This window comes from Schistocerca piceifrons, chromosome 8 (genome assembly GCF_021461385.2).
Source record: "Schistocerca piceifrons isolate TAMUIC-IGC-003096 chromosome 8, iqSchPice1.1, whole genome shotgun sequence".
In the NCBI taxonomy this organism is placed as follows: Eukaryota; Metazoa; Arthropoda; class Insecta; order Orthoptera; family Acrididae; genus Schistocerca; species Schistocerca piceifrons.
Genome location: NC_060145.1, coordinates 335,348,493 through 335,357,068, shown reverse-complemented (window position 1 = coordinate 335,357,068; position 8,576 = coordinate 335,348,493).

Genomic DNA, 8,576 nt, shown 5'->3' with positions numbered 1-8,576 from the left:
CACTCTCTTTTCCCTTATAATAGTCGCCAGCTTGTCCCAAACCACATTGTCAAATGCCTTTTCTAAATCGATGAAGCACATATATAGGTCTCTTCCTTTTTCAATGAACCTTTCTCCCAAGATTCGTAGGAGCCCTATTGCATCTCTGGTGCCCGTATTCCGTCTAAAGCCAAACTGCTCCTCGCCGAGATTCTCCTCTATTACTTTTTCAAGTCTTTTGTTAATTATTCTTAACATCACTTTGGCTGCATGTGAAATGAGGCTGATTGTCCTGTGCTCGCTGTATTTCTTGGTTCCTTGTTTTTTCAGTAATGGAATCATTACTGTTGTCAAAAAGTCCTCAGGCCATTCACCACTGTCATATATTTTATTACATAACCTCAATATTTCTCTTATTCCATTGTGGTTCAAGCATTTTAGTATTTCTCCCGGTATTGTATCTGTACCTACTGCTTTGCCATTTTTCATTGCAGCAATGGCAGACTTTACTTCTTCCATTATGATGGTCGGTCCTTTCTCTTCATCACTTACACTGTTGTGTGATTCAAGTTCCAGAGTTTCTGGTTTGCTATTTGTGTCATATAGCTCTTTTGTATATTCTTCCCATCTCTGGAGGACATCGTCACGATCTTTGTACACTACCTCTTCGTCTTTACTCAAAATTTCCATAGTAGCACTTCCTGCTCCGTTTTGTTCCCATGTCATAGTCATTACTCTGTTGTATAGTAAGTCGTATCTTCCCTTCCTGTCCAGTTCTTCAGTTTCATCACATTCCTCTTTTAGCCATTTTTTCCTAGCCTGCTCTGTTTCTCTTCGCAGTTCGTTATTTAACCTTCGGTATATCTTTCTTGCATCTTCAGTGTTCTTGTTTTTCAATTTTCTTCTCTCCTCCATCTTGGAAATCATTTCTTGTGTGACCCATGGTTTTTTTGACCTTTTCCCTTTTACATATCCTATATTTTGCTGTCCTGCTTTAATGATTCCTTCTTTCAGCATATTCCAGTACTCGTTGGCATTATCAGGTGCTTCTTTGTCTCGTAATGTGTTTAGAAAGTCCCGAGACGCCATTTCTGTAATTTATTCTTTGTTGGACCTTAACTTCTCTAGATCCCACTTCTTCACCATTGTCGCCTTTTTCAGTTTTTTCATTCTTATTTCTATTTCTGCCATAAGTAAGTTGTGGTCACTATTAATATCTGCACCTGGTAATGTGTGCACCTTCTTGATTCCATTCCTGTATCTTTCTTCTACCAGTATAAAATCGATTTGGTTTCTGTAATTATCCCCTGGTGATTTCCAAATGTAGAGCCTCCTCTTATGGTTCTTGAACCATGTGTTTGCCGCTATCAGCTGCCTTTCCCTGCAGAAGTCAATTAACCATTCACCTCTGTCATTTCTCTTTCCAAGACCATGACTGCCTACTAGTATGTTTCCCTCTTTCCCTTCTCCCACACTGGCGTTCCAGTATCCCATTACTATTTTGCAGCATTTTTTATTTTCGTCCATTATTCTCTCTATTACATTGTACGTTTCCTTCGCTCCTTTAAAGATCTATAAATCACTACGAATAGGAAAGGTTATTAGTGTTCAACGACCCGTCGACAACGAGATAATTAGAACCGGAGTTCATAATCAGATTGGGAAAGAAAATCTACCGTAGTCTTTTTGGACGAACCATTACCGAATTTGTTTTACGTCGTTTACTGACACCATCAGAAACTTAAATGTGGACGGCTACATGGGGCTTTGACTGACAATCTCCCGAGTGCGTGTCCAGCCTCTTACCATTGTACGGTACACATTTCACAACTTAACCCTACCCTCACACAGAAAGGACCACAGTACGCAGCGACAAAAATGTTTGACCATCTTCCACGTGGATTAAAGGTGTTCACAGATACTAAAAGTTTTAAGACAAACTGAAACTCTTTTTTCTTTGTCAACCGCTCCTACGGTAGAGATTATCTGCGAATGGACAGTATCTATGTGGTTGGGGAATACATACGAAATTTTGTTGTAGACTGAAACACAAAAGTTCTGTTATGAAAACGGCCAGCGTGAAGCCGCGTTTTACACAAAAGTATCTGTTGTTAACATGCTGACATGTTCCACATCATAGCGAGCTGTCGCTAATATGATCAAATCTGATTTAAGCTAAGACGGACACATGTTACATTAGAAACAGTAATGGCACTATGTCATTCCAATCAGGTGCTTCTGAAACTAATTTTGCATCTGTCGATTGCGTCCCGTTCAGAACAATGTGTTGACTTGTATCTGCTAGCAAGTTCCGCTATCAGTCAGGCACCTCCTGTTTTGCAGTAGAACTCGCAGATCCTTGTGGTCATAAGTGTTTTATTTTGTGTGAGGTTGATTATTTACGGAAGGCGTTCGGTACAGTTTCGCACTGTCGCCTAATGAACAAAATACGAGCGTACGGAATATCAGTGTGATTGAAGACTTCTTAGCAAAGAGTACACAGCATTGCAATCATAACGGAGGGAAGTCTTCGGACTTAAAAGGAGTTTCGGGTGTAGCCCAGGGGAATGTCATAGGACCATTACTTTTCACAATATACACTGAAAAATGCCCAACGCACATGAATGGGTGCAGGTGATCAGACAGGATGCTTACCTGTCATAGTCGTATCTAGACGTATCAGAGGTCCAATATCACTTCAACTGCACACGCCCCACACCATTACAGAGCCTCCACCAGCTTGAACAGCCTCCTGCTGACATGCAGGATCCATGGATTCATGAGGTTGTCTCCATACCCGTACACGTCCATCCGCTCGATAGAATTTGAAACAAGACTCGTCCTACCAGGCAACATGTTTCCAGTCATCAACAGTCCAATGCCGGTGTTGAAGGACCCAGGCGAGGAGTAAATCTTCGTGTCGTGCTCTCATCAAGGGTACACGAGTGGGCCTTCGGGTCCGAAAGCCCATATTGATGATGTTTCGTTGAATGGTTCGCATGATGACACTATTGGTGGCCCAGCATTGAAATCTGCAGAAATTTCTGTAAGGGTTGCAGTTCTGTCACGTTGAACGATTCTCTTCAGTCGTCGTTGGTCCCATTCTTGCCGGATCTTTTTTCAGCCGCAGTGATCTCGGAGATTTGATGTTTTACCGGATTCCTGATATTCGCGATACGCTCGCGAAATGGTCGTACGGGAAAATCCCCACCTCATCGCTTCCTCGGTGATGCTGTATCCCATCGCTCGTGCGCCGACTATAAAACCACATTCAAATTCACTTAAGTCTTAATAATTTGCGATTGTAGCAGCAGTAATCGATCTAACAATTACACCAGACACTTGTTGTCTTATATAGGCGTTGCCGACCGCAGCGTCGTATTCTACCTGTTTACACACCTCTGTATTTGAATAGCATGCCTATGACAGTTTCTTTGGCGCTTCAATGTATAAGCGCAATAAAAAAAGTTTCCGATGGAAGGCCGTAACGTCCAGAATCGGTATGGCATTAAGGTAAAACCGCCGTGTGCACTGAGGCAATCATTCCACCGACGTACCATGCTGAGCATACAGTGTTTAAGCGGTTGCACCCTCAATATTTTATGGATCAGTTATTTTCTTGCTTTGAACTTCATCAAATAAACATCATCAGTTAAGAGTCTTACTGTCTTTATCTAGCTGTATTGGAGAGTTAGTTACCAAGGTCAAAATCTAGGAGCCAAACAAGGTTTCCAGGTCATTTTTTCCTGTCGGAATCTTTTAGTAAATCTAGAATTAAATCATCACAAACTATTAACTGAGTGTTGCTTCCTGAGAAATAGCATAGTTAGAAACCCACATGCCTCACAAATAGTTCAAAACTACAAGTGTGGATCTGTACAGAGTTAACAAATAAAAGTGAACTATTTTTTAACATTAATTCACAAATAAACACTCCTATGTGTTAATCTCTAAAAAAATCTATTTGTTTCAGTGTTTCTGAACTTACGTTCTAGCTAAATATGTAACAGTTCCTGATTTTGGCATGTTATTTCTACACGAATAAGATGCTAGAGAGTAATTTTGGCATGTTATTTCTACACGAATAAGATGCTAGAGAGTAATCTTTTATAGTTAACTTCTTGACAATGGGTCAAAGAGGAGAAGCGTCCGGAGACCATCGTCGTTTCCTGAAGGTTTCAATTAAACTCTATAAAATGCCTGTTCTTCATTAATGTACGTATGAAACAGGCGTAATTATATTTTTTGCGCCAGGCAAGATTATTTGATGGAACCTGCTGTTAATGTTGAACGAAATATTTAAAAGATAGCTAGGGAATTCCGTGGTGCAGTGTCTGTAAAGCGGAATGTATATAACCAATAAAATTTTTCTGGGTTTATACGGTCAGGTTTGTTTCAAGATAGGACTTTTATTTTGTGTGAAGCGTGATTGTTAATTTTATGATCTACAGGCAGTACAAGATGTTCCATGTCACTGATAAAAATACTATAGATTTTAAACTTTTACGAAGAAAAAGCTTTGTACCACTGTGATATGTACTTCAGACAGTCATACGCTCCTTTAGGGACACAAATAGACAGTTTAGAACAATATCCGGGCACTTTTAATATTAGGCCCCTATTTTCATTCTGCAGCCCTCGAAATAATAGAAACGCCAAAATGACTGTGAAACATGGAGTGTCCGAAAAAAGACAAATAATCTTCTTGTTTCCGAGCGGTCGGTTATGGGAAGATTTACGGTCCATTAGAAGACAAGGTCACGGGAGAATGGGGATCGTATAATTGGGAGCTGGATTATATCTACTACAGCACCAATATTATAGAGCTGATGAGAATCAAACGACTTGTATGGGCAGACAATGTCGCTCGGATATACAAACATCGATGACTTTTGCAAAAATGGTTCAAATGGCTCTAAGCACTATGGGACTTAACATCTGAGGTCATCAGTCTCCTAGACTTAGAACTGCTTAAACCTAACTAACCTACGGACATCTCACACAGACATGCCGGAGGCAGGATTCGAACCTGCGACCGTAGCAGCAGCGCGGTTCCGGAATAAAACGCCTAGAGCCGCTCGGTCACAACGGCCGGCGATGACCTTTGAAATACGTGGATTTTATTCCCTGCGGAAGAAGACTACTAATTATCTAGACCGAACGAAAGTGGAGAGATGAAATCCCTGAGAACTGTCTGTCGATCGGCGAGCAGATTAGTGGCAGAAAGCGGGAAACAGAATCAAATCGGCGTGGAGCCTTTCAGCTGCGCTGGATCAGCTCGCGAAAAATAAATACAGGGGGTGGACAAAAATATGGAGACACCAACATGTTACCAGGCCTAATACGGTGCAGGGAAACCGTTGTGATTGAAAGCAGCTCCCAGTGGTCCCGGAATGGATAAATACAGGTCCTATATGGTTTTAACGGGAATCTTATACTATTCTTCCTGCAAAACATCGATAGGTTCAGAAAATGATGATGGAGGTGGACAGCGAACAGGCACATTTGTCTTGCAAGTAGGCCACTAAGGCTCAATAATACTGAGATCTGGTGACTGTGGTGGCAAGGAGTGATGCGACAGTTCACCCTCGTCCTCATAAATCCAGTGTCCGCCCCCGGAAACTGAGTGGTCAGCGCGACAGATTGTCAATCCTAAGGGCTCGGGTTCGATTCCTGACAGGGTCGGAGATTATCTCCGCTCAGGACTGGGTGTTGTGTTGTCCTAATCATCATCATCTCATCCCCATCGACGTGCAAGTCGCCGAAGTGGCGTCAAATCGAAAGATTTGCGCCCGGCGAACGGTCTACCCGACGGGAGGCCCTAGTCACACGCACACGACATTTACATAAAACCAGTATCGGAACCTGTGTGAACAGGGGAGGTGCCACCTGGGAACACAGCAGTACCATTAGGGAACAAACATTGCACCATAGGATGGCTCTAACCGGTCAAAATGGTCAGACAATCCTTGACAGTAATGCGACCATGCAGAGTAACCAAGGGTTCCATGGAATAGCACGGTGTGGCCGCGCAAATCATTACCGAGAACCACGTCATGTTTCGCTCGCGTGACGCAAACTCGATCACAAGTGTGAATCAAGACTCATCCGACCAAACGACTTTCTTCCATTGCTTCACTACCTAGGTTTTGGTGGCTTCGCCACCGTGTTTCCATGGTTAGGGACATATGCGTCATTGATGAGTGATTTTGGGATTCCATCTCGTCCTGCAATTCCCAGCTTATGGGGCTCCTTTCGTATTGTATTGCTGCTGAAATTGTGACATTCCGTTCTGAACGACTTTTGCAGCTGTCATCCTCTTATTTTTCGTCAAAGTTCTCTTCGATAATCGTCTGTCACGATCACATGTTCGACCGCATTGTGACTTAGCGGACGATGTTTTCCTGCTCTCCCTGTTTGAGGTATAAATCTTTGATTCGGTGCCTCTTGAAACACCAAACACTTCGTCTACCTTGGCTGAGTAAGGACCCACCGTACGGGCATTAACAATTTGTCTATGTTCTACTTCACTTAGCTCCGGCGTAATGCAGTCAGAAAACACAGAACATATTGAGGGCATTGCACTGGCGCCGTTCGTGGTCAAACGCAACCGAGCATCTGCATTTACGTTCAAGTGTGCATTTCTCCCGGTGTCCCCAACACCTGGAAGTGAGTGAGTCGGAAGCTGGGCGGCCGGGCGGTGAGAGAGAGGCGTGCCTCCATCCTTCCCGCCAGCCCGTCGTCCCGCTGCCTCCCGCTAGCCTCGAGCGGCGCCCTCATTCTGGTGCATTTCCTCGCGGGCACTGCCGCCCGGCTCCTTACGTAACAAGGTAGTCTGTCTGCGTACAGAAGCACAGCGAGGTAAAATACGGTCGACTGCTTGGCCAAAAGTCGAGGGATTACACCAAATACACACGTCAAAAAAAGTTTTGCATCACCTCGGTTCCGAGAGTTCCAGTACCCGTACAGAAAACTGGAATAGAGATAAACATAAACATCATTTCTGCCCTTTTTATTGCTCGTGAAAACCACACATGGCATGTTGTACCACCATACAGTGAGACCTTCAGGGGTCGTGATCCAGACTGCTGTGCACACCGGTACCTCTAATAGCCAGTAGCACGTCCTCTTGCATTGATGCATGCCTGTATTCGTCATGGCATACTATCCACAAGTGAATCAAGGCACTGTTGGTCCAGACTGTCCCACTCCTCAAAGGCGATTCGGCATAGATCCGTCAGAGTGGTTGGTGGGTCAGGTCGTCCATAAAAAGCTCTTTTCAATCTATCCCAAGCATTTTCAATGGGCTTCATGTCTGGAGAACATGCTGGCCACTCTAATTGATCAATGTCGTTATCCTGAAGGAAGTCATTCACAAGATGCCCACGATGGGCGCGCGAATTGTCGTCCATGAAGACGAATGCCTCGCTAATATCCTGCCGATATGGTTGCACTATAGGTCAGAGGGTGGCATTCACGTATCGTACAGCCGTTACGGGCCTTCCTTGACCACCAGCGGCGTACGTCGGCCCCACATAATGCCATCCCAACACAGCAGGGAACCTCCACCATGCTGTACAGTGTGTCTAAGGCTCCCCAGTTTGCCTCCAAACACGTCACCGGCGATTGTCTGGGTGGAGGCATACGCGACACTCATCGGTGAAGAGAACGTGATCCCAATCCTGAGCGGTCCATTCGGCATGTTGTTGCGCCCATCTGAACCTCGCTGCTTGGTGTCGTGGTTGCTAAGATGGGCGTCGCCATGGAATTCGGGAGTGAAGTTGCGCATCATGCAGCCTATTGCACATAGTTTGAGTCGTAACACGACGTCCTGTGACTGCACGAAAAGCATCATTCAACATGGTGGCGCTGCTGTCAGGGTTCCTCCGAGCTGTAATCCTTAGTTAGCGGTCATCCACTGCAGTAGCAGCCCGTGGATGGCCTGAGCGAGGCATGTCATCGACAGTTTCTGGTTCTCTGTATCTCGTCCATGTCTGAACAACATCCTTTTCGTTCATTCCTAGACGCCTGGACACTTGCCTCGTTGAGAGCCCTTCCTGGTACAAGGTAACAATGCGGACGCTATCGAACCGCGGTATTGACCGTCTAGGCATGGTTGAACTACAGACAACATGAACTGTGTACCGTCTTCCATGTGGAATGACTGGAACATCTTCAGTCGGATCCCCTCCGTCTAATAGACGCTGCTCATGCATTGTTGTAGTCCACCCCGATAGCTGAGCGGTCAGCGTGACGGATTGCCATCCTACTGGACCGGGTTCGATTCCCGGCTGGGTAGGGGATTTTCGCCGCTCAGAGACTGTGTGTTGTGCTGTCTTCATCACCATTTCATTCCCATCTGGCGCGCAGGTCGCCCAATGTGGCGTCGAATGTAATAAGACCTGCACCAAGGTGGCCGGACGTGCCCCGCAAGGGGCCTCCTGGCCAATGACGCCAACCGCTCATTTCCATTTTTTTCATGCATGGTTGTTTACATATTTTCGGCGGGTTTAGTGACATCTCTGAAAAGTCAAAGGGACTCTTCTGTGATACAATATCCACAGTCAACGTCTATCTTTAGGAATTCTGGGAACCGG